Here is a 24323-nt window from a genome sequence, read left to right as displayed (position 1 = left end):
GCGCAACGAACCTGGACACCCCGAGTTTGATTCCTGCTTACGATCAATAACAGTGGCGAATATTTGAACTGGTCTTGGGTCACCACCAGGTCCACTCAGCCTCAAATGAGTACCTGGTGCGGTGTGTAAAACATCGCTACTAGGGAGACAAAGGCGGCCGAGCGTGGTGTTGGCCGCCACACCCCCTCGTGTGCCGTACTGGCATTCTTAGGTGCTCGCTGACAGCACTTGCCCCTACAGTCTGTAAAGGCTACACGGGGGGATCTTTGTCTTTGTGCAGATGAATGTGGGGACCGGTAGTATAGCGGTTAGTGGTTGGCCAGCACCACACCCGGCCGCCTTTGTCTCCCCAATGGCGATGTTTACACACAGCACTAGGTACTCATTTAAGGCTGAGTGGACCTGGGGGAGGCCCAAGACGAGTTCAAATATTCGCCACTGTTATTAATGGTGAGCAGGAATCGAACTCGGGGTGTCCAGGTTCGTTGCACAGTGCGCTGTGAACCGATATCTACTCACTGACACACCGACACACATACACACTGGCACATTCAGACACACACACATCGGCACATTCACTGACACACACACACATTTCCGGCAAATACCAACACTTACAAATACCAACACTTACATACTATTGCGCACCCATCCGCAAACAACACATACGCACATCATCAAACACACACCATCACAGACACAAAGATCCCCAGTGCAGGTTTCACAAGGCCGGCCACGGCGCGCAAGATGTGGCCCAGATCCACGCCCGGCCGCCTTTGTCTTTCCCAAGTACCGATGCTCACACGTCTCGCCAGACACTCACACTGAGGCTGAGTCGACTCAGGGGATGCCTAAGGAACCATCCGTTCAGATTTGTCTCTTTCTCGCTCGCCGCTGATGTTAAATATCTGTGGGCCCCGGGAATTGAACTCGGGACGCCGGGTTCATAGCGCGGTGCGCTCACCGCTCCCATTCCCCGCTTTGGATTTAGTTGGGGGGGAGGGTGGCACATTGCGAATGAGAGGAGCAAAGGGAAGGGAGAGAGAACGTCGAAGCTTCTGCTGCTGCTGAACTCTGCGTGAACCGAGTGCTTGTGGCCAGGCCATAAATCACTGACACACACACATTCACACACGCTCACACACTCACGCGCGCGCACGCTCACACACTCACACATTCACACAAACGCTCGCTCGCTCTCTCTCACACGCGCTCTCTCCGTGTCGTTCTCTCTCCGCCTCCTCCTGTCCCTCACTAAAATCCGCTCTCTCATCTCATCTCCGATGCGGTCTTCCACCGTTCCCTAGCCGCGTTCTCTCTCACTCTCTCTCTCCTCTCTCAATATCGCTCTCTCCTCTATCTCTCTCCCACCATCTCTCTTTTTCCCTCTCTCCATATCTCCCTATCCCCCCCCCCCCCGCCTGAATCTCTCCCTCCCCAATCCCTCTCTCTCCGCTGGTTCCCAATCTCTCTCATCTTTTCTCTCTCTCTCTGAACCTCTCTACCGCTCCTCGTCTTCCCCCTCCCTCATCCCATCTTTCTCTTTCCCTCCCTCCCTCTCCTCCTCCTCCCCTCTCTCTCTAGAAAATTCTGTCGGACAGCGATTAAGAGAGGCTATGCCCCACCCGTGGAGATACAGCACTTGCTAAATTGTACATTCGTGCGCGTGCGCGGTAGCGTAGCGGTCATCCGACGACCCGAGTTCGATTCCCGCTCACGGCCATCATCCGTGACGGAAATCTTAACCGGGCGCTGGGCGGCTCAGCGTCAAAATGAGTACCTGGTGCGGTGTTGACATCGCCACTCGGAGGAACAAAGGCTAGCGGGCGTGGTGCCGGCCTAGATAGGTGCTACTCGCCAACAGCACTTGCCCTAACAGTCTGTTAAACGCTATCGGGGAGGGGGGAGGTAGCTTTGTCTCTGTGAGCAGCACTTGATCTATGTGCGTACCTATAGGAGGTGTCTAGAAAGGTATAATCTTAAAGAAAATACAACGGCTTTGCGCAATAATATTGATCATCAGCAGCACTGCTGGTTTTGCAGCCCTCCCTCAAGACGATATATAGCGGACACATGAGAATAATAATAATACAAAAACACTGTTCTGTTGTGGCGTTCAGAGACTATTAATAAACAAATAATTATACTTCCGTAGTTCTGTGTGCTGCCCATTGACAAAAATGGGGGGGGGTGTTCTCCCATTTTATTATTTATTTTGTTTTTTGAAAGAGGTTGCCAAATGCCCTTTTTTGTTTTTTAAAACGGTGACCTGTGTTTGAGCAATGACCTCTGACCTCCAACCTCCCCCACCCCCCATACCCCACCCCTCCCTCCTTCCCTCCCTCCCCTCCTCCCTCCCTCCTCCCCCCTTCTCCTCCCACATTCTATCCCTCCTCGATTGCTTGCGTTCTTTTAAAATCTCAGTTGGTCCCGATAATAAAAACTCCCCCACACACAAACCCCGCAAGCAAAGTTGTCTTGGGAATGTGCAATGAAGAAGGACCATTTGACCGAAACGTCGCCTATTCAAATATCTTTATGGAAAAGTGTTAATTTGTTTTGTGTGCGTTGCTTCGTTATATGCACTTGTGCATCACTGCCAGCGCAGCTTCGGTAGCCGCAGCGGCATCGCCGCCACCAGATTGAGTGTTTTGGTTTGTTTAGAACCAGTGGCGTAGCAACCGAACGGGTGCAAGCGGTGCAACTGCACCGGCGTCCACAAGGCAGGGACATTGGTGGGGGAAATCGTGGACCAGGGTGGTTGGGGGGCAAGAGAGCGCATTTCATTGCTTGCCACCAAGGGGCCGTGCTATAATAATAATGATCATCACACTGCACGCATCCCTCGATTTACGAAAGGGATGCGTAAAAAAGTAACTGAAACGGAATGTCGTAAATCGGAATGGATTTCCCCATTAATTTCATACCGAAACATTCTAAAACAAGAATAACCTACACCACATATATCACTTTTCACAATAAAAAAACAACAACAATAGAAGAAGAAGAGGATACGTAATAAAACGATTGAATAAAAATTCATTTGAAACGACAAAATAATTAACGAATTAATTAAGTTCTGGCATCACGCCCAAAAGATCTGCTGCTGCTGCATGTTGCAATGACTGTCAAGGCAACGCAGAGGGCCTTGCTGTCGCACTGATTATTATTAACAGGTCCCTGCAGGGTGGGCTGGTAGAAGTTCGCAAATGAGATAATGTGACTTCCAAATGTTGGGTGCAATAAGACATATCAAGTCTCTGCGCTGTCTATTGCTGATTTTACACCCAAAAGCACGAGATTTCACTTCGTTAATGTATTGAAAGGGGACGGACGGACGGACACATTAATCTATTGCAGGCTGGTACACTCAGTTTACAACTTCGTTCCTACCAGTATAACCGTGACGCTATCGCGCTTCCTCTCTGTAGACGATCCTACGGCGCGTGTGGCCGTCGAGGAAATATCGCCAACGCGTCAAATTCGATGTCGTTCAAATCGACGGAGATCGGCCACGACTCGTCACTCTGCGTCCGCGCGAAAAGTCGTGAAGCGAACGTGTTGGTAAATCGCGTTGGACACCTGTCGTAATCAGTGCCGGGTTATCCTGGTAGCAAAAGTAGCTACATGTGTAGTAGCTACATGTGTAGTAGCTACGGGCCCCGCACTTTCAAAGGCCCCGCGCTAAATGCTTTCAAGCTATCAATTCCGGTTCGGTGATTGTGCACTTGCTCTATTACTATAGTGCTATACGGCCTTAAACTTTTATGAATAACTGGGTGTTTAAGGTTAGCGATTTGTCGCATTATCTGGCTGTATAGCAAATGAAAAAATGCAATTACTTTTCTTTGCAACTAAAAAAATGTGTTTTCATATGTATATGTGCGTTTTTTTTTTATTTAGGGCCCCTTTGTAACATATGCTACAGGCCCCCTGCACTAGCTTCATCCGGCACTGGTCGTAACCCACTGAGCGTGATAAATATATACACACACAATGCAGAGTTGAATAAACGAACGATACTTTTCAACATCAATATCATCGTCAGCCAAGGGGTGATATGACTGAAGACATTGTCATAGGAGCGGGATCAGTTGTTGCGTGATTTAGTAACGCAGCTGTTTACTAAATATTGACACGGATTTAACGCTTTCGTGACTGCAAGGATTCATCTTCTTTGGTTCTTTCGGTAAAGTCACGTAGAATGAGAATAAAATAATTAGAATAATAAAATAACACAATAAAATTCTCACGACGTTTCGGCCACAACACAACACAAGTGGCCACTTGTGTTGTGGCCGAAACGTCGTGATAATTTTATTGTGTTATTTCATTTTATTATTTTATTATTTTATTCTCATTCTACGTGACTTTACCGAAAGAACCAAAGAAGATTGACACGGATATCAAACACCGCATTCAGTTTATTACTGAACAGATTTCACAACTTATTGACGTATGTAAACATCTTAGCGTATGTAAACATGGACCTGCATAGAGAGCCATAGACTCACATAGACTGATGAAACTGGGTTCTCTTGTGGTAGTGAGTTCATGGACTCAGCCTGGCCATCATAGACTCACACAGAGACACATAGACCTCCTGCATAGAGATATATAGACTCACATAGAGAACCATAGACCTGCAGAGAGATCCATACACTCACATATAGACCTGCATACTCCCACAGAGACCCATGACAACGATGATAGTGCAAGGCGAGTGGCGATGGATGTGATATCTGTGATGTGATGTTTCCTTTGAATTTTCAAATGCCGTTTGCCATTCTGCAGTTGTTATTGTGTCTTTTGCCACGCTCTGTGCATTTTGTGTACACTCATATTGCTTACGTAGAGTTGCCTTACACCGAGATTATGTACTTCGTGAACACACTCGTACGTGTGTATGGATGATGTCGAACTTCTTTCGCACCGTACGTAGCAAAACCGTGCCGATCGGAGGCGCGGGGGGGAGGGGGAGCGTCAACACTGCGTGACTAACTACACTCACTCACTACCTGCCACGAACGCTTTCATATCCAGGTACATTCCACATGGCGCACATGGGGAGCGGTGGCGCAGTGGTTAAGTGCACTGTGTTAGCAAACCCAGGCGACTCGTGTTCGATTCCCGCTTACGACCAATAACAACTGCGAATATTTGAACCGATCCTGAGACTTACCCCGAGATCAACTCAGCTTCACACGAGCACTGTGTACCTGGTGCGGTGTGTAAACTTCAGCACTGGGGAGACAAAGGCGGCCGGGCGTGGTGCTGACCACGCCATCCCCTCGTGTGCGGTGCCGGCCTGAATGATGCTACTCGCTAACAGCACTTGCCCCAACAGTCTGTTAAGGCTATACGGGGGATCTTTGCCTTTTGTGGCGATTGATATCTGCACCGGTATTGCGCCTTTTTATTATTCTTCACTAGCACTGACCAAAGTGGTGAAGTATGGTCAACCCACAATCGACGCGCCATAGGATGGACATTGGACAATGGGACTTCGAGCTAAATGCAGATTGGCAATTATAATGCAATTTGTGCATACAAAATTGCCTGAAATAGCGTATTAATGATTAATTCTCGCTTATTTACACGGACACACTTACAAAGATAAATATACACACACAACCACATACTCACATACCCGTATGGGTGGCTATCACCACGCCCGACCACCTTTGTCTCCCTAGTGGCAATGTTTACACACCGCACCAGGTACTCATTTGAGGCTGAGTCGACCTAGGGGAGGCCCGGGACCGGTTCAGAAAATTGTCACTGGTGTTGGCCGTGAATCGAACCGGGGTCGCCATGTTCATAACGCAGCGCGCTAACCGCTACACTATCGCTCACACACACTCTCACACACACACACGCACGCACTCACCGAAACACAATAACAAAGCTAATAATGCACAGATTGCAGAAAAAAACCCCCATTTAGGACGCGTTTGCAAAGTTGTGCTCAATAAGTCGAAGGCGTGGGCACGGGGTAGCAGAGAGATGCGTGGGAGGTTGTTTTGTTGTTCGTGAGACTGCCGACACGAAATCCGACTTAGCGCTGCACTTTTTCGCAACCGCGTGGGATGTCGATCCGTTGCGTGCGTGTAGGCGGCTAAGGGGCAGGAAAGGAGACGCGCAGCGAGCGGTGATACGAAATAAAACAACCGAGGGACGCGCACTTTCGTTCCAATTGTCGAGACTCTGGCGCGCGGGCGCGGCGAGAGAGAGAGAGCAAGCCGGGGGTGAGTGAGCGAGCGACGAATTCTCCCTACCCATAACGTCTTCTCGTCGAATGGCTGATGGTGTCAGAATGCAGAGCAACAGCCACGTGACACCGCGTCCAGGGGTAGCGCTAGTGTTGTATCGCCGCGATGTCGACCTTCGTGCGTGTTTTTTTTTGTGTGTGTGTGGATCGGGGGGCATTCTGTCGTCCGCTTGCGCGTTGTCACGGTCTCTGTTCTGGGTGACCCACGGTCGCCCACCGCTACTTGCTGGAGAGTTTTTTGTTGTTGTTGTTGTTGTAATGTTCCAATTGCGCACGTGGGTTCGTGCAGCGGATGCGAGCTTCGTGGAAGATCGCACACCAGGGATCGGGAACCCTGGGCGATGTGCCGGTGGGAACGCCATGAAACGGATCCGGAGTTTGGCTTGAACATTGTTCGTGAACCAAACGCGGCTGCTTCTTCTGCTGCTTCTTCTGCTGATGTTGCTGACGATGATGATGATGATGTGAAGTGACACGTGCTTGCAGAACGTTCCCCGGCCCGTAAAGACGCTGATACGTGTCAAAAATGATTATTTATAGTACGTTATATATTCGTGGAGAGACACATTGTGAGTAGGAGTTGGGGGGTAGTTACTTTTCTATAAGTATGTACGCTTCTTTGTTGTTAAGGTTCTGCACAATGATTTGCTCGTGTTGTGTACTTATATGTTTCCGGACGTATTATAATATGTACGCACATACAGATAACCATGCGCATACGTGTGTAGATATGTAGATACGTGCACGTAATACACACGTATATAAAGATCACCACACGTATTTAAATATGCAACAACTTACACACACGCATATTTATATATGCGCATACAAAGATAAAGCAGCATTAATTTCGTCTTGAACAGACTGTTGGGGCACGTGCTCTTGACCAGCAACTTTGAAGGCCGGAACGGGCGTTGCTACACACGTACACACGTACGAATACACACACAAAGGACACAGATCCCTCGTGTAGCCTTTAACGGATGGTCGGAGTAAGTTCTGTTCTCGAGTAGCCACCTTTGAAGGCCTTGCAGGGTACACGAGGGGGTGGGTGGCCAGCACCACGCCCGGCTAGACACAATGCTCTACAGTAAGTTGCGTGAGTTGACACTTTATAAGCTGTATGAATGCATGTCGAAGTGCAACTATAAGCACATGCACAAACAGGAATATCTATATATACACACACACAAACGTATACGCGTACCTAATGCACTTTGTCTATGGAGGCTGAGTGATGTGAATTCTAGAGCTGTTATAGAAGGGCTAGAGAGAGAGAGCTGACATTCGGCACAATTATAGCCCCGAGTCCTCTACTTTGTAATCCTATAGAACGATCTGACAACAACAACGACAGCAACAACAACAACAACAACGGAGGTGTTTAGAATGTTGGGGGGTCGCTAAAGCGGAGGTCGCCGATTTGGTTTCACTCACGGACGGACGGGGGGGTGGGGGGGCAGCCTCACTCAGCCTGGAGCTCCCCAGCGCTGCTCCGAGTCTCAACACTCACGCGGGATACGAGAACCGTCAGCATCATCATCAGCAGCCTCAACCAGCAGTGGTGGTGGACCGAGTAGCCCATGGAGTGCGACGCTAAGCCGACAGAAAGCGGGGCGAAGTGCGCTAGCTTACCAACGCACGCGCGCGTACGGTCTACTCATCGACACACCGCGTGTGCGGCAGCCGTGTACGGAGTCCGTGGGCGGCATCCTGTCCACCCCCTTGCCGACAGAGTTGCACGGTAGCGACTCGAGCGGCCGCCCCGATGAATACTGGCGAGACGTAATGACGCAAACACAGCAAACAATACGAGGAACTCGCTCGTCCGCTCCACTCGCGGGAGACGTTAAAGACCTCTTCTCTCTCCCCCCCCCCCCCCAACAACCTTGACGGCATTCGCAAGAGCAGGCGTATTCCGTGCCGGCGTCAAGAATCCGAATTTTTTTTTTAAATCCTCCCCCCCCCCCCGAAAACATCGCACCGCCAATTACCGTACTCGATCGGGGATTTTAAGCGTAGCAATGATCACCTCTCCCCACCTGCAGTCTAACAAACCCCGGGTCACTCTGGCAAATGAGTTATCTAAAGTACGGTGGCTGGGAGATGTTAACTAGCTCGGCTGGTGTACAGGATGTCGTGGGTTCTTTCCCGATTCCTGACTCCTGTTGTATATTTGGAGTTTGCGTGTCTTTCTCTCTCTCTCTCTCTCACCCTGGTGGTCGTGTGGATTTTTTGCTCCGGGTCCCCCGGTATTTCCCCCCACATTTAGAGTCTCTACATTTCCACGTGTCGATAAGCCGCTTCGTCGAGCGGTCATTTGCGGCCAGGTCGCTCCTGAAAAAAAAGCTCTCTATAGCTCAGTGGGCCTTACCTGGTAAGATAAAAAAAATATATATATATAGTTTCTAGTTTCGTTTATAATACTCATTTGGTTAAACAGAATAAAATCAAATTTCGATTTGAAGCTTTCGTGACTGCAAGGATTCATCTTCTTTGGTTATTTAGGTAAAGTCACGTAGAATGAGAATAAAATAATAAAATATCACAATAAAATTCTCACGACGTTTCGGTCACAACGCAAGCGGCAGTGCAAGCGGCCGTTGTGGCCGAAACGTCGTGAGAATTTTATTGTGTTATTTTATTATTTTATTCTCATTCTACGCGACTTTACCGAAAGAACCAAAGAAGAAGAATGAAATCACCTTAGATACAAAGATCCCCCGCATAGGCAAACGCAGCCACCGACACAACCAACCGCACTCAAACGCTGCAACTCTACCCCCAACTCTTCCAGATGTCGCGATCGTACAAATATTATACGTGACTCGTACACTATTAAGAACCCTTCGTTTCACACGAGCACGTGCGGAAACGTGTATTGAAATTTTTAAAAATATATATAAACCGTGTACGTTTTTAGTTATCTTTAGGTGCACCTAGCTTGGCACGAGCGCGCCGCGCTGACGTCACCACCCCCCTGTTGTTATCGTTGCTATGGCTGCTGCTGTCACTGCTGTTGTTGTTGACTTGCGGTGTGACTGTCTCACTCACCCCTCGGAGAAAGAATTCCACTATTTTCCCAAAGCAGCTTCGTTCGAAAAAAACACCCCAACACACAGACAAAGATGCCCCGTGTAGCCTGCACATTCCGGCAGGGGGTCAAGTGCTGTACGCGAGCAACGATGAAGGCCGTCACGACGCACAGAGCGAGTGGGGGGGGGGGGGTGTTGCAAGTGTGGCAAGCACCACGCCCGGCCGCCTTTATCTCCCCGGTGACGATGGTGACGATGGGTTTTTAGCCACCGCGCCAAGCTGCTATTTTTAAGGCTGAGTCGACGCTAGCCGTCGCCGGGGAATCGAACTCAGGTCCGCGCCACTGCGGATTCCTCAGAGCACTGCGATAACCACTGCGCCACCGTGAAACAAGAACAAAATAAAACCTCAACAACAACAAAAAGTAGAAACTTCAGCGACAGGGGAAGGGGGGGTCAATAGAGTTATATATTTATTTATTTATTATCTGATGTCTTTCCGGGTCGTACCGCGTGTCGAGCGGCATGCCGTCCGACGTTTCGCCACAAGGTGCTCGTTCAGGGGGGAGCTTCTTCAAACTCGCACTCAGTGCAGCCCCTGAAGCAAAACGCCGGAAGGCCACCGTGAGACCTTCAACGAGTCACTCACTTGACAAACGTTATTTGTTCCCATTTTTAAAATGTATTTTTAGCGACTCGCTATGAAATGTTTTCCCTCCTCTCGCACTCCGATCGTCTTTGAGTATTTTGTTGTTGTTGATCTAACTTGGTGGCCCGCCTCTACTGGACGATACCTGCTCTATATTTGGAGTTTGTTCCTCCCTCTCTCTCTCTCTTTCCCCGTCTCCGTGTGGATTTCTCTCCGGGTCCTCCGGTTGTTTTGCCTCGAACGTTCAGAATCAGCGTCACGCGTTTCCAGTATTTGGCAACTGCTGTACCATTTTCCACGCGATGGTGGTGGTGGTGATGATGATGATAAGCCACTTCGTTGAGCTGTCATTTGTGATGGCCCGGTCGCGTCTAAAAAAAAGAGCTATACAGGCTCAATAAGGCTTACCTGCTGAACAAAAACAATGTTGAGTTTATGTGTGAGAAAGAGCTTCATAGCTCATCGGATTCCTCCCCCGGGATAAATAGACTTACTCCTCCCCACATTAATGACCTGCTTCAGCCATCTATTCCATCAAGATCATGAATATCCTCAGACTGTGCATTGCTCGCTGTCACCACGATCTCCAGGTTTCACACTTGTGGTGGGCTGGAACTCGTTACCCCCTTCGAGGTCACGACTTCCCAGACAACGACAAATCTTCAAATCTCGACTCAAAACGCATCTGTTTAAAATTGCCCTTCTCTCTTTCTCTCTCTTTAGTTATTCTCAAACGTCAAACTCAATTCTTCTTTCCTTGGTTGATGTTCAACTATTTTCCGCCTTTCCCACGCATAGTGCCCCTGAGAACGATTGTTTAAGAGCGCTTTATAAATTGTGATTATTATAATAAACAAAGATTATAATTCAGAGTTGCGCTAGAACGCCCGGACAGGATCAGAGAAAAGTTACCACCAAAGCATCCGCCAAAGGACCCTGGGCAACAGTCGCTATTTATTCAGTTATTTGTGCCATCTATTTGCCCTTCAACACCCACCACCCGCGCGAACTCTGCCGAGTGTGGAGGTGAGAAAATTAATCTTGGTCACACTGGGAGAGAGAATGAACGCCAGTGCGGTGTTTGGTGTGTGTGTCTGTGTGTGGTGTGTACGTGTGTGGTGTGTGTGAGGTATGTGTGTGTGGTGTGTGTGTGTGTGGTGCCTGTGTGTGGTGTATGTGTTTGTGTTGTGCGTGTAGTGTATGTGTGGGGGGAGCGGAGTACTTGGTGCGGTGTGTAAACGTCGCCACTGGGGAGACAAAGGCGGCCGGGCGTGGTGCTAGCCACCCACGCCCTCGTGTGCCGTTGCGGCCTTCACATGTGCTGGCTAACAGCACTTGCCCCAACAGTCTGTTAAGTTTACACGGAGGATCTTTGTCTTTGTGTGGAGTTGTCGTGTGTCATTTACACGCGACGCGAGCGTGGAAACGACCACGTGGCACCGTCCCATGTACCCCCCCCCCGACCGCCCCCCCCCCTGTTAGACACGAAGAGGACGTAATCACTCACAACGCAACGCGGCCAGCAACACGCAGCACTAATGTGAGTGGACAGATCCATAACGGTTACTCGGTGGTAATAATTGATTGCAGCAAGCTAAAAAAAAATGCGTTTTCTTGATCTTGCGCAAAGTTACAAAGAAGAACGTGGGGAATTACTATGACGCGGCCCCATCCCTGTCCCCAAAAAACGCCGGGCGGACAGCAACAAGCAGCACTTGACTCGAGCAAGGCTGCTGTCGGAACTCGTGGCCGGGGGGAGGGGTTGGAGTGGGTGGCAGGGGTAAGGGGGAGGGAGTCTCGAAGCGGGCAGCAAAGTGGCCGACAGCGATTTGCCGTGCTCGCTGAAAATGTGCGGATCGAGAGAGACAGGAAGAGGAGGAGCCCCTACGTGGGTACGAGGAGTCTCGCGGCGTCACAGTGGCCGTGTCATGAGTGAGCGTGAGTGAGTGACCATGATAATGAGTGTGAGAGTCAGTGAGTGTGAGAGTGAGTGTGATAGTGTGAGTGAGCGTGAGTGAGTGACCATGAGAATGAGTGTGAGTGAGTGAGTGTGATAGTGAGCGTGTGTGAGTGTGATAGTGAGCGTGTGTGAGTGTGATAGTGAGCGTGTGTGAGTGTGATAGTGAGCGAATGTGAGTGAGTGTGATAGTGAGCGTGTGTGAGTGTGATAGTGAGCGTGTGTGAGTGTGATAGTGAGCTTGTGTGTGAGTGTGATAGTGAGTGAGTGTGATAGTGAGCGTGTGTGAGTGTGAGTGAGTGGCCATGAGAATGAGTGTGAGAGTGAGTGAGTGTGATAGTGAGCGTGTGTGAGTGAGTGACCATGAAAATGAGTGTGAGAGTGAGTGAGTGTGTGTGAGAGTTGGTGTGTGAGAGTGAGTGTGGGTGAGCGTGTGTGTGAGAGTGTGCGAGTATGTGTGAGAGTGAGTGAGCGTAAGAGTGAGTGTGAGAGTGTGTGAGTGTGAGAGTTAGTGTGTGAGAGTGAGTGTGGGTGTGTGTGAGCGTGTGTGTGAGTGTGAGAGTGCGCGAGTGTGTGTGAGTGTGTGTGAGAGTGAGTGAGTGTGTGTGAGAGTGAGTGTGGGTGTGTGTGAGCGTGAGTGTGAGAGTGTGTGGGAGTGAGTGAGCGTGAGAGTGATAGTGAGGGTGTGTGAGTGTGAGTGAGCGACCATGAGAATGAGTGTGAGTGTGCGTGAGCGTGTGAGAGTGTGTGAGTGAGTGAGCGTAAGAGTGAGTGTGAGAGTGTGTTAGTGTGAGAGTTAGTGTGTGAGTGAGTGTGTGTGAGAGTGAGTGAGTGTGTGTGAGAGTGAGTGTGTGAGAGTGAGTGTGAGAGTGAGTGTGTGTGAGAGTGAGTGTGTGTGAGTGTGAGAGTGTGTGTGAGAGTGAGTGAGTGTGTGTGTGAGCGAATGTGTGTGAGAGTGAGTGAGTGTGAGAGTTAGTGTGTGAGAATGAGTGTGAGAGTGAGTGAGCGTGAGTTATGAGAGTGTGTGAGTGTGAGAGTTAGTGTGTGAGAATGAGTGTGAGTGAGCGTGAGAGTGAGTGTGAGAGTTAGTGTATGAGAATGAGTGTGAGAGTGAGTGAGCGTGAGTGTGGGAGTGTGAGTGTGATTGTGTGAGAATGAGTGTGAGAATGAGTGTGAGAATGAGTGTGAGAGTGAGTGAGCGTGAGTGTGAGAATGAGTGTGAGACTGTGTGAGAGTGTGAGAATGAGTGTGGGTGAGTGTCAGAGTGCACTTGCTCACAGTTTGCTACAGTTTGTCAGCCACAGTTAATCACACCTCTGTAACGGTCAAACTATTCTGCCATTATTTCTCCCAACCGGCTTAAATCGCTAATGGTATAGATCCCATCCTCCTAACGAGTCTGTCATTACGCATGGCTAATTGGCCCACGACCCAATCACCCGCAATGCCTCCCTCCTCCTCTCCCCACCACGACCCTGAAATAATCTCGGAAGCTAAGCAATGTCTTGAACCTGGATATGCCAGGATGAGAGACCACCAACCATGCAATCACAATAACTAAAACATTAACGCAAAGCAAGTGTTATAGGCTGCGTCGAAGCTACGTTGAATGTGGATAGAAACGAGTATTGTATTACACGCTTCTATGCTCCCCAATAGTGACGGCCAGCCAGCTTGGTCAAATAACCAGACACACCGTGGTCAAATAACACCCGCAACTCCATCACTCGTGTAACCTCTGATTATCACGGTTGGCTACGTACGGTGCATAAGAAGTTCAACGTACGTCAACATACAACGTGGGTGTGCGTGTGTCTGTCTATTTGTGGAGCGCGGTAGTGTAGCAGTTCGTGGTTGAGTGTGTGGATGAGTAAGTTAATGAGTGGGTGGATGAGTGATTGAGTGAGCAAGTGGGTGAGTGAGTGGAGGGGTGCGAGTGAATGGGTAGGTGAATGGGTGAGTGGGTGAATGGGTGAGCGAGTGGGTAAATGGGTGAGCGGGTGGGTGAATGGGTGAGCGGGTGGGTGAATGGGTGAGCGGGTGGGTGAATGGGTGAGCGGGTGGGTGAATGGGTGAGCGGGTGGGTGAATGGGTGAGCGGGTGGGTGAATGGGTGAGCGGGTGGGTGAATGGGTGAGCGGGTGGGTGAATGGGTGAGCGGGTGGGTGAATGAGTGAGCGGGTGGGTGAATGGGTGAGCGGGTGGTTGAGTGTGAGGATGGGTGAGAGTGGAGTGAGAGCGTTGTTGTGACCTGCAGTGCGGATGAGATTCAACAATCACTGTCTGATAACACCCGAGACCTCAACGCTGAGTTCGATTCCCAGCTATGGCCAGTGATACCTCAACCACCCTTCCCTCCCCAATTTCACCAAACCACACTGACCACGGTGGTGAAGTATGGTCAAGTAATCCCCACAATGACCCACACGGCGTGGGGAGTCCCTCATGCCACTGAATTATAATTGTGTATGTAGATGTATTAGTTAATTAACATTATAAGTTTTTTTTTACAGCAGAGAAATAGCTGGAAGTGTAGAATGTAATTGTTTTATAAGTGAATGCAATCGTTTTGAATTAACTATTATTTTACAATGTATGCATATAATCAGTATTGTCTCATGCTAAATCCTGGAGGTTATACATAATCAGTATATACAGTATATGGGTTATCCTATTTACATTACCGTTCGTCCGGTTTATAAGACGCACCAATTTATTCTCCGTGTATATTATACAGCAGCAGCTTAGAGGGGGCTTCATGCATCTTAAAATCCGGCAGATACGTGTGTGTGTGTGTGAAACCAGATTCCATTATTGAGGTTTTTATTTTAGTTAGATCGCGTTAATATAAAAGTGTCGTGAAACCCGCCGCCACCCGACACGGCCAATTCGCAATGTTTGTCACGTAAACACGTGGCAATGCGTTACTAGTTCAGCACACCGGTGTGTAGGAGAGTAAACCCACAACATTTATCATTATAAACGTGTTGGAGAGTAAACCCACAATATTTACAACCAAAAAAAAACCTATGGATAATATTGGTCGCGAAAGCCTACGTGTATAATCCGGTGATTATCGTAAATCTGTCTACATCTAGACAACTGTATGCAATGCAGCAATGTTTTAGAAGGGATAAATAATTGTAATCATTTTAATTTCGCGCAAATGCGAGCGAGCCTGAGCTTCTAACGGGACCCTTGTGGGAAAAATCATTTTAAAAACATTGGTTACCTTCATGTGCTCTGAAGAAGGCTCATTGCCCGAAACGTCACGTGACTATACATTTTACACTTTTAAGGCCACGCAGTGTTATCGACGAATGTGTCGAGTTTGTTTCGCTTTGCTCAAGTCAGACATGACAACCACGTCTTAGCATAACTCTGCTTTATTGAGATTATTTAGATTATTTTGCTGCGATAAATGTCCACATGATACGCTACTTTGTTTCCTTATCATATGTGGGCCAGGTAGCTTCTGAAAAAATAAGTTCATGCCTCAGTGGGCTGTACCTGGTAAGAAAAAAAAAACTAGTTTCGTTTTATTTGCATATATTTTTAAATATATATTTTACCTTTCCGAAACTTTTCACTCAAGTCGTGTTTTTTTGTATTGTTTGTTGTTGCAACGTTCTGACCACGTGCCCAGACTGGACATCTGTGGGGGGGGGGGTGGGGGGGAAGGAGCTCTATAGCTCATCGGAACCCTCCAGTACGAATACATAAATATTATGATTCTGATATTATTGCGTAAGTTGCGTACGAGTGTGACGCTAAAGGCAGTACAAAGCGAGAGGGAAGGTTCCGTCAATCCACTGCTGGTTGAAGACCTCCCCTAGGCCAGCGTCATCCTCTCGCCATCTCGCTCGAGTCACAATACATCCCATATCAAAGCGTTCCATCTCCTCGGTGCACGTCCAGTTTCGTGTACATTCCTAGGTCCGGGCAAGTTAGTGTCCACTAGTTAACGGTGCCTGCGTCTCTGTATCTCTCTCTGTCTTGTGTATCTCTGTCCGTCTGTGTATCTCTGTGCGTCTATGTATCTATGTGCGTCTGTGTATCTCTGTGCGTCTGTGTATCTGCGTGCATCTGTGCATCTCTGTGCGTCTGTGTATCTCTGTCCGTCTGTGTATGTCTGTGCGTCTGTGTATCTCTGTGCGTCTGTCTGTGTATCTATGTCCGTCTGTGTGTATCTATGTCCGTCGGTGTATCTCTGTCCGTCTGTGTATCTCTGTCGGTCTGTCTGCGTCTTTATGCCTGCGCGTATATAATATATATAGATTTTGAGTTGTGTATTCTATAATTCTGCGTCCAACTAAGTGCCCATATATTAAAAGAGAGGCTCCATGCATATCTAACACCGAGCAGTTGACCAACAATGACGCAAGCGAGCCATCAAGCCTTGCTACTCTGTTGATGTTCAGTGTTCGTATATCTAAACTGATCCGGATCGAGTTTTCCTGTATTGAACCAATGCTGCTGAAATTATGCATTCCCGCAAGGCACTCGTGTGGCTGATGGGACGTGTTAAAAAAAACATATATACCTTTATTTATTGTTATATATTCAGGGGCAGATATGTGAAGTAGTTGGTCGCATATCTGGACGTCTTTGACTACTGCACATCTGTGAAAAAGAGCTTTATAGCTCATCTGATTCCTCCAGTCTAAATAAATATTCTGATTCTGATATGTTGTCTGCTTGTGTAATCGTGTCTGTGTATTACGGAACTGTCCACACACAGCAGAGAGAGAGAGACAGAGAGAGAGAGAGCGAGATCTGTCCCTCGCTCAGCATGGCATGTGTAATTAAGTTTAAACGAGTGAATGGAATACTTGGTCGATCACCCTTCAATGGCCCAGTTTGGTTTCTATTTATCGGCGGGGTTAGCCATTAACCCGAGTCTCCTCGACGGTTCTACCGCAGCCTTTTGTGTGTCCCAGCTCACGGGGTACGCGCGGAATATTAAACACATTACTCTGCTGCTGCAGATGTCACTGCGTTAGGCAATGGAGGTGCACAAGCACAACTAACAACTCAACATGTCCCGTGTTCATAACAACAACACTGTGTGGCCTTGAACGGGTAAACATATATAATAGGGGACATTCGGGCAATGATCCTTCTTCATTTATATTTCCCGAAACGTCGTCTATTACATATTTATTCTATTGTAAGGACGCACACACGCGCAGTAGTATTGGCAATAGTATTGAGCTATTGTTCTTATTTATGCTTGTGTATCACTGCTAACAAAGCAGCAGCATCACTGATACTTGCATTGTCTTTGTAAAATGCAAGCATTGGTGATGCTGTACTGTTCGCCTTTTGGCGTTCTCTGGTCTCACACTGGTGAGATGAGTCCCTTGAAGAACGAGGCTGTCTCTGGTGTAGGCCAATCAGTTTCAAAGGCAATACCATATATTATCAGAGCATGTTTTTTTTTGTTTGCATGTTCACCACATGTACGTGTGGTTAGTGCGGGCATGACTCCTTGCAAAAGGTTTCCATTTGGTGTTTTAATATCTTAACACCTGTTGTATTGCCAGAAAGGGTAAAACCAATTATTTTTTCATAGACACACGGACACTCACAGAGGTTCCTAGAGATAGTTTCAAGACGCGAGCCACAGCGATGCTACTGTGACCGTGCAACCCGCAGGCTACGGACCGCACAGTAAACCCACTGATTGAAAGCTTTCGTTACTGCAGGGATTCATATTCTTGGTTCTTTCGGTAAAGTCACGTAGAAGGGAAACAATAAAATAATAATAAAAATATATAAAGCAATAAAATTCTCACGACGTTTCGACTGCAACACAAGCAATCATCATCAATGTGTGGAAACCTCAGCAAGAAAAAAACGGCACTTTTTTTTCAAATTTTCTTGCTGTGGTTTTCACACCTGATGATGATTGCTTGTGTTGCAGTCGAAACGTCGTGAGAATTTTATTGTTTTATATATATTTAAATTATTTTATTGTTTCCCTTCTACGTGATTTTACCGAAAGAACCAAGACTATATTATAAACCCACTGTGGTGGTCTGCGCTGCTTCGGCGGAGGAGGAGGAAGAGCGACACGACACGAACTCTCTCTCTCTCTCTGCTGAAGCTCTCTCGTCGTGGTGGCGAGCAGCAGTAGCAGCAGCATCAGAACTCGACATTGGCATCGAGCTCCTGAACCATCATTGCTGCTGCTGTGATCATCACGCACGAGAGGAGAACTGATACCGAGTGAACTCATGAGCTCGCGCGTGGAGATCAAAAAATAACGAGATGAAAACGCAACGGCTTCGCTTCCTTCCCATTACGTGTCTCTGCGTAAAACATACACATTACTGTATACGTTTAACACATCTCATCAGCCGTACACACGGCGCTCTGGGAGTGTATAATTTCAGCAGTGTCGGTTCAACGCACGAGGAAAACTCTGGACCGGTTTCAACGTTTGATGCCGCATCAGCATCAGCCAGGCTCGCTAGAACCCAATGCTTGCCGCCCAGGCGAGGGCTGGCCCTCTCGATGTTTCATTGCTGATGCTGCCGTCAAATATCTAAAAAAAAACTTACCTTTTAAAACTTGCTTTTACTTAATATTCTTTTGTAGGGTTATTTAAAAAAAAATATGCCTTCGATTGCAATTCATAATGCAATTTTGTTTGTATGGAAATTGCTTTTGCCCTTGCGCTTTAGTCTTTTAACGCTTTATTTTATCTGTACAGCACTTTGAATTGCATCTTTTGCACGAAAGAGTGGTATAGAAATAAAGGATTGATGGATATACGCAATAGCATGATCATCGCCTTTGCCATCAGTGGACAAACCAGATGTTCCACCTCCACGGGAGTTCACATGGTTGTTTATCGAGGTCAATTATGATAATTATCAATTTGATCGTGTAATCGATTGTAGCAGCAACAGATTTAGCGGCGTGGTTTCAACATCTCCATCATGTGTCACCATCGTCATCAGTAGTGTGACACCAATCATAGTTCTTAATGTAATTATTTAAATAAGTATTATTTATATAAGCAGCATCACCACCACCACCATCTCATACCATCATCAGTGTAATAATAATAATCACGTTCATTATGATCATGAAACACCCTTGCAAACGATACGTCCCATGTCAAAGGATATATTAAATTAACATTATTTATTATTGCTTTCTCCTTACTACAGATGTTATATTCAATCATCACCATACGGACTCTTGTCGTCTTATAATGTAAGCGAACCTCAATGAGAGTAATCTACAACTCAGAATGCTTCCTCCTACGAAGTGAAATATTCATCAGCATCGCTATCACCATCAGGAGCATTGTCATAAAAAAGCTAATATTATCATTGTGTACAATTAATTTCGATTCCTAATATTAATTAAATCATAATCAACATCGTCATATTATCAGTATCAATACTAAAATTAATTCCCGTAATTTTCAATCAAATGTCTTGTGATTAATAATAATGTAATAACTACCATCATCAATAACCATCGTTATCGACACTTAACTATTCATCATTGTTCTAGCCTCATTGTTTACATTAAAACAACACGCAATTGTAGAACCGTAAATTATCAGCATCGTCTATCATCGCAAAATTATGATGAAATAAAAAAATATATCACACTATCCTTAACACGTAGTCTACATGCTAGTACTAGTAGTAACACATTACAAATTGTAACACTAATTTATATTAACACGACCCCCATAACCGCAAGTCTCCAATGATCTCGGCATGGCCTCGGATTGTTACGAACGCGACGCGATTCACGGGACGCGTCACGACGCGAGCCAGGCGCCGTCTCCTTCCGCGCCCTCGCAGTCAAAGTAGTGCGCTCGACGCCTCGTCCAATGACTCTGGGGGCATCCCCCGCCACCCCAAACCCAACCCCACCCCGACAAACTCGCCTCGACCCAGCCCCCCGGGCCATAGTAACGTGGACATCGCTGAGTGGGGGGGGAGGGGGAGCCGTCAACTCGACGACTTGGTTCCGCAGGGAAACCCCTTTTCAAAGGGCGTCACGTGACCCAAACACACCCCCCCCCAAAAAAAATCTGTACAGTTGCCCCTCCATTCCTGACCAGACCCCCCCCCACAAAGGCATCACGTGATGCTGCCCCCCCCCATGCCGCCCTCCTTCTTACAGTTACCCCCCCCCCACCCTCTCCCCCCCAAGGCGTCACGTGATCCAAACATGCTTTGACATTCCCCCTTCCCCAACCTTACAGTCAGCCCCTCCCCTCACTCCCCCCCCTCCACACGATACCCCCCCCGCCGCCACCCAAGGCGTCACGTGATCCAAACATGGTTCGACATCAAAGACAGAAAGGGTCCTCCCGTGTGTCGCCTTCCACGGACCTTTCTTGATTTGGGGGGCTGGGGGGCTGGGGGCAAAGCGCTCCCAGCGACCCAGCGAGCAGCACCTACGGACGACGGCACACCGCAAGGGGGATGGGTTGGCCAGCAACCACGCCCGGCCGCCTTTGTCTCCCCAGTGCCGATGTGTTGACCACGCAGCGCATTAGGTTACTCGTTTGAGGCTGAGTGGACCTGGGAGAGACCCAGGACGAGTTCAAATATTCGCCACTTTTATTGATCGTGCGCGGGAATCGAACTCGGGGGTGTCCAGGTTCGAAGCGCGGCGCGCTAACCGCTGCGCCACCGCTCCACACAACATTAGACATCTACCCCCCACCACCAGAGTCCCCCTCCCCACGAAAGCTATAAATACCCCGAGCACAATGATTTATAATCTCAGCTCGAGTCTGTGAAAAAGGCTTTCACTTACAAGAGACTGTAAAACATTTCCCCTGTTTACATTTTTACGATGATGGTGATGGTGATTGCTCAATATTCATCATTGTAATTATCATAGTGGGTGGGAGCGGTGGCGCAGTGGTTAGCCTACCGCACTTTGTACGCGTTTTTGGTGTTTTCTTTATTTATGTATCTGTGCACGCGTCTGTGTGTATGTCTCTGCGTTTATCTGTGTCCGTCTGCGTTTTTGTGTCTATGTATCTGTCTGTGTATGTGTCTTTGAATATCTGTGTTAATCTAAGTGGTGTGTATCTGCGTGCATTTGTGTTTCTATCTCTGACTGTTTATCTGCGTCTGTGTATGTCTCTGTATCCGTATATATATGTTTCTGTGTGTCTCTGTCTTTTATCTGTGTCTGAATGTGTCTGTGTCCGTGTGTGGTTAATTCAACCCGACTCCGATGTTTGTCAATGATGCGCATCATTAGACATTGAAATATAATCCTGGCTTGGCTGCCCCCTAGGTCGACTTAGCGGAAACTAATAATACACAATGATTGTGCGTGTTTGGGGTGCCACGGTGGCGAGATGTTAACTGCCTCGCTTGGTATGCAGGAGGTCGTGGGTCGATCACGACTCTGACGCCTGCTGCTGTATATTTGGAGTTTGCGTGTCTTTCTCTCTCTCCGTGGTCGTGTGGATGTTTCTCCGGATCCTCCGATTTTTCCCTCCACATTTAGAATCAACATAACGCGTTTAGTGTCGAGTTCCTCTACAAATGTCCACGTGATAAGTCATTTCGTTGAGATATCATTTGTGGCCAGGTTGCTTCTGAAAAGCAGCTACATAGCTCAGTGGAGCCTTACCTGGCAAAATAAATTTGAAAAAAAATTGATACTCAACTAAGTAGAGACCCATAACCGATTCAAGTAATCGTGGTTGTTGGTGGCCGTGAGCGGCGCTCTAACCACACCACACCACCACTCCCCGTTACAAAGACAACATCATAAATCCCCGCGTAGCCTCAACAGACCGGTCCCATTGCACACAAACAAAGAGAGAGGGGGATGATAACGGAAAGAATTGACAAATAAGAGGCGCGTTGATTTAAGAGTGCAGCCAATTGACTTCAATCGCACGGGCTTTGCGCGCCCTGCTTACAAGCTGGAGGGCATTGAGATAGCGGAGGTGTGGGGAGTTGTTCAGTCTCTCGGGGCCTGGTGCTGTGTTGAGTTTGCGATGTCCACCAACCCCCTCTCTGCGTATCTCTCTGTCTGTCTCGTAGGCTGGGTGACGCTGGACGCCCGTGGACACCGGGGAAGTCCCCTTCCTCGACTGCGAAATGTCCACCACCAAAAGCACTCTCGCTGTCGTCAACGTGTGGATGATGATTATGATGATGATGTGCGGATGCGGATGCTGATAATGTGATTTCTTTAGAATTGTTTTTTTTGTATTTGGGTTGTTGTCCTTCCCGGCACCTCCGATTAGCACGGGTGGCTACGTACGGTGCGAAAGAAGTTCAACATGCATACTTACATACACGGATGATGTGCGGATAATGATGATGATGATAATATGCGGGATGATGTTTAATTTGTTTTCCTACCCGGCACCTCCGATTAGCACGGTTGGCTACGTACGGTGCGAAAGAAGTCCAACATACATGCTGTACAAACGTTCACACATGTGGTACATAGCCACATCAAACAAAAATACACGCAACATACAAACACGAAGACAACGTTAGGAATCATTCTCGATTTTGGAGTTAGGCTACGAAACGATCTGACCGAATGTGTGCAGTCGTCGAGATGACATCAAGGCCCTCCACCACCCGACGCATGTGATGGAAATTAAATAGCGACGTGTATGAAGATGTAACGCGACAATCAGAGTGTGTATTGTTGTTGTTGTTGTTGTGTTTTTGTTGTTACTTAAGCTCACTCACGTCGAAGAGCAATTCTAACCACCAAAAATGACAAGAGCAATGACAAGAGCAATGAAATGACAAAGATACACGTGCACACATAGAGGCACATTAATTGACACACAAAGACAAAGATCCACCGTATAGCCTTAAGAGACTGTTGGGGCAAGTGCTATTAGCGAGCACCTATGAAGGCCGGCACGGTACACGAGGGGGTGGGTGGCAAGCACCACGCCCGACCGCCTTTGTCTCCCCCAGTGGCGATGTTTACACCGCACCAGGTACTCATTTGAGGCTGAGTCGACCTAGGGGAGGCCCGGGACCGGTTCAGATAATCGCCACTTGGTGTTGGCCGTGAGCGGGAATCGAACTTGTGTCGCCGGATTCGCAGAGCAGCGCGCTAACCGCTACACTACCGCTACACTACCGCTCCCCCCCCTACACGGACACACACACAGACACATATACATACACACATATATACACATACATACACACAGACACACATACATACACACATATACACACACACAGACACACATACATACACAGACACACACACACATATACATACACACAGACACACATATACACACACATACACCCACACAGACACACATACACACACACAGACACACACTCACACATACACACAGACACACGCAGTCACAACTACACAAAGAACGCTCACTCCCCATGCCCAACACAGAGCCTACGACTCCTCTCGGGGGTGATCGGGGCACGTGCTGTTTGCGAGTAGCGGGCCTACGAAGGCCGGCACGGCACACCAGAGGCACACGCACAAGGAGGATCCATTCCCCTTATGCCCTACAATGAAACTTACGGAATACGTCGAATGATAATAATAACGACTCGCAAGTCTCAACATTGTTGGACGACACAGTATATTGACAACGCGCATCACAATGAGTGTTATCCGCGATGTTCCGTAGTTGTTGTCGTTGTCGTTGCTGTTGTTGTGATTGCAAATCAGCAGCAGCAGACATGCTCTATCCACTGCTAGATGAAGGCCTCTCTCGCCCAACAACCCCCGCCCCCCCCCCCCCCATCTCTCCCACCAAGCTTGGCGATGCATCCACGACGCAGCGGCCACTCCATCGCGTCGCTCCATCTCCGCCGAGGATTCGTCCCACACGCGAGGGCTCCTGCCGTGTTGTCACCGCCCGGCACTCCTTCGACTGCCGTTCCGTTCTGAGTCTCGACCTTCGAGGCGTCATCCCATCCCCTCCCCCTCCCCCTCCTCTTTGCTTCCATCCGCTCCCTTCCCCGCTGAATCTCTTCTCAACGAACGGAGCTCATGGCAGGGCGGGAAGTGGGGTTGGTCGCTCAAAGCTGCGGCTCCGGGAGCCAGCATGCGGCTCTCTCTCTCGCTTTGTTGTTGTTGTCGTATAAAGGACCGCTGCCTCGCGTCGACGTTCATTTGTTAAGGAGCCACCGACATCGTCTCGTGCACGCGGCCATGCATCGCGGCTCTAGGAAGAGTGACTTTGTTCTTTTTTTGCTGAATTCGAACGCAACAAGAATGGCTCTTCTCCTTCTCATTATTATTATCAGTACCTTGTTGGCTTTTATTTTGCTAAACCACCGGGGCGCTGTGGTTGACGTCTGTCAATGCGCGCGCCTTCTCCGATGCACGCGCATGGCGTCTCCCCGTCTCTCTCCCGTGCTCCCGATGAGCAATTTTCGACTGACGT

At 48.2% G+C, this 24323-nt stretch overlaps 1 protein-coding gene and 1 long non-coding RNA gene across 9 annotated transcripts in view; one reads left to right on the top strand and one right to left on the bottom strand.

The window, feature by feature from the left end:
• Positions 1 to 24323, bottom strand: part of LOC116948663 (homeobox protein Hox-A3-like) — a 232717-nt gene that overhangs the window by 46247 nt on the left and 162147 nt on the right. The window contains exon 1 of one of the 8 annotated variants that reach the window (XM_076071689.1): positions 9817 to 12729. The exons of the other annotated variants lie outside the window; for them this stretch is intronic. The gene's annotated coding sequence lies outside the window, so the exon portion shown is untranslated. Of the gene's footprint in view, positions 1 to 9816; positions 12730 to 24323 lie in introns of those variants that run through there. 8 annotated transcript variants of the gene reach the window in all.
• Positions 5594 to 22551, top strand: LOC142929771 (uncharacterized). Its single transcript, XR_012945928.1, has 2 exons — positions 5594 to 6248; positions 21964 to 22551. It is a non-coding gene; the product is annotated as an uncharacterized LOC142929771 (long non-coding RNA).

This window comes from Petromyzon marinus, chromosome 34, assembly GCF_048934315.1.
Source record: "Petromyzon marinus isolate PM22_M1 ecotype Great Lakes invasive population chromosome 34, UKy_Petmar_22M1.pri1.0, whole genome shotgun sequence".
NCBI classification, from domain to species: domain Eukaryota; kingdom Metazoa; phylum Chordata; class Hyperoartia; order Petromyzontiformes; family Petromyzontidae; genus Petromyzon; species Petromyzon marinus.
The sequence above is the reverse complement of the archived record's forward strand: the minus strand, read 5'-3'. Positions and strand labels throughout refer to the sequence as shown.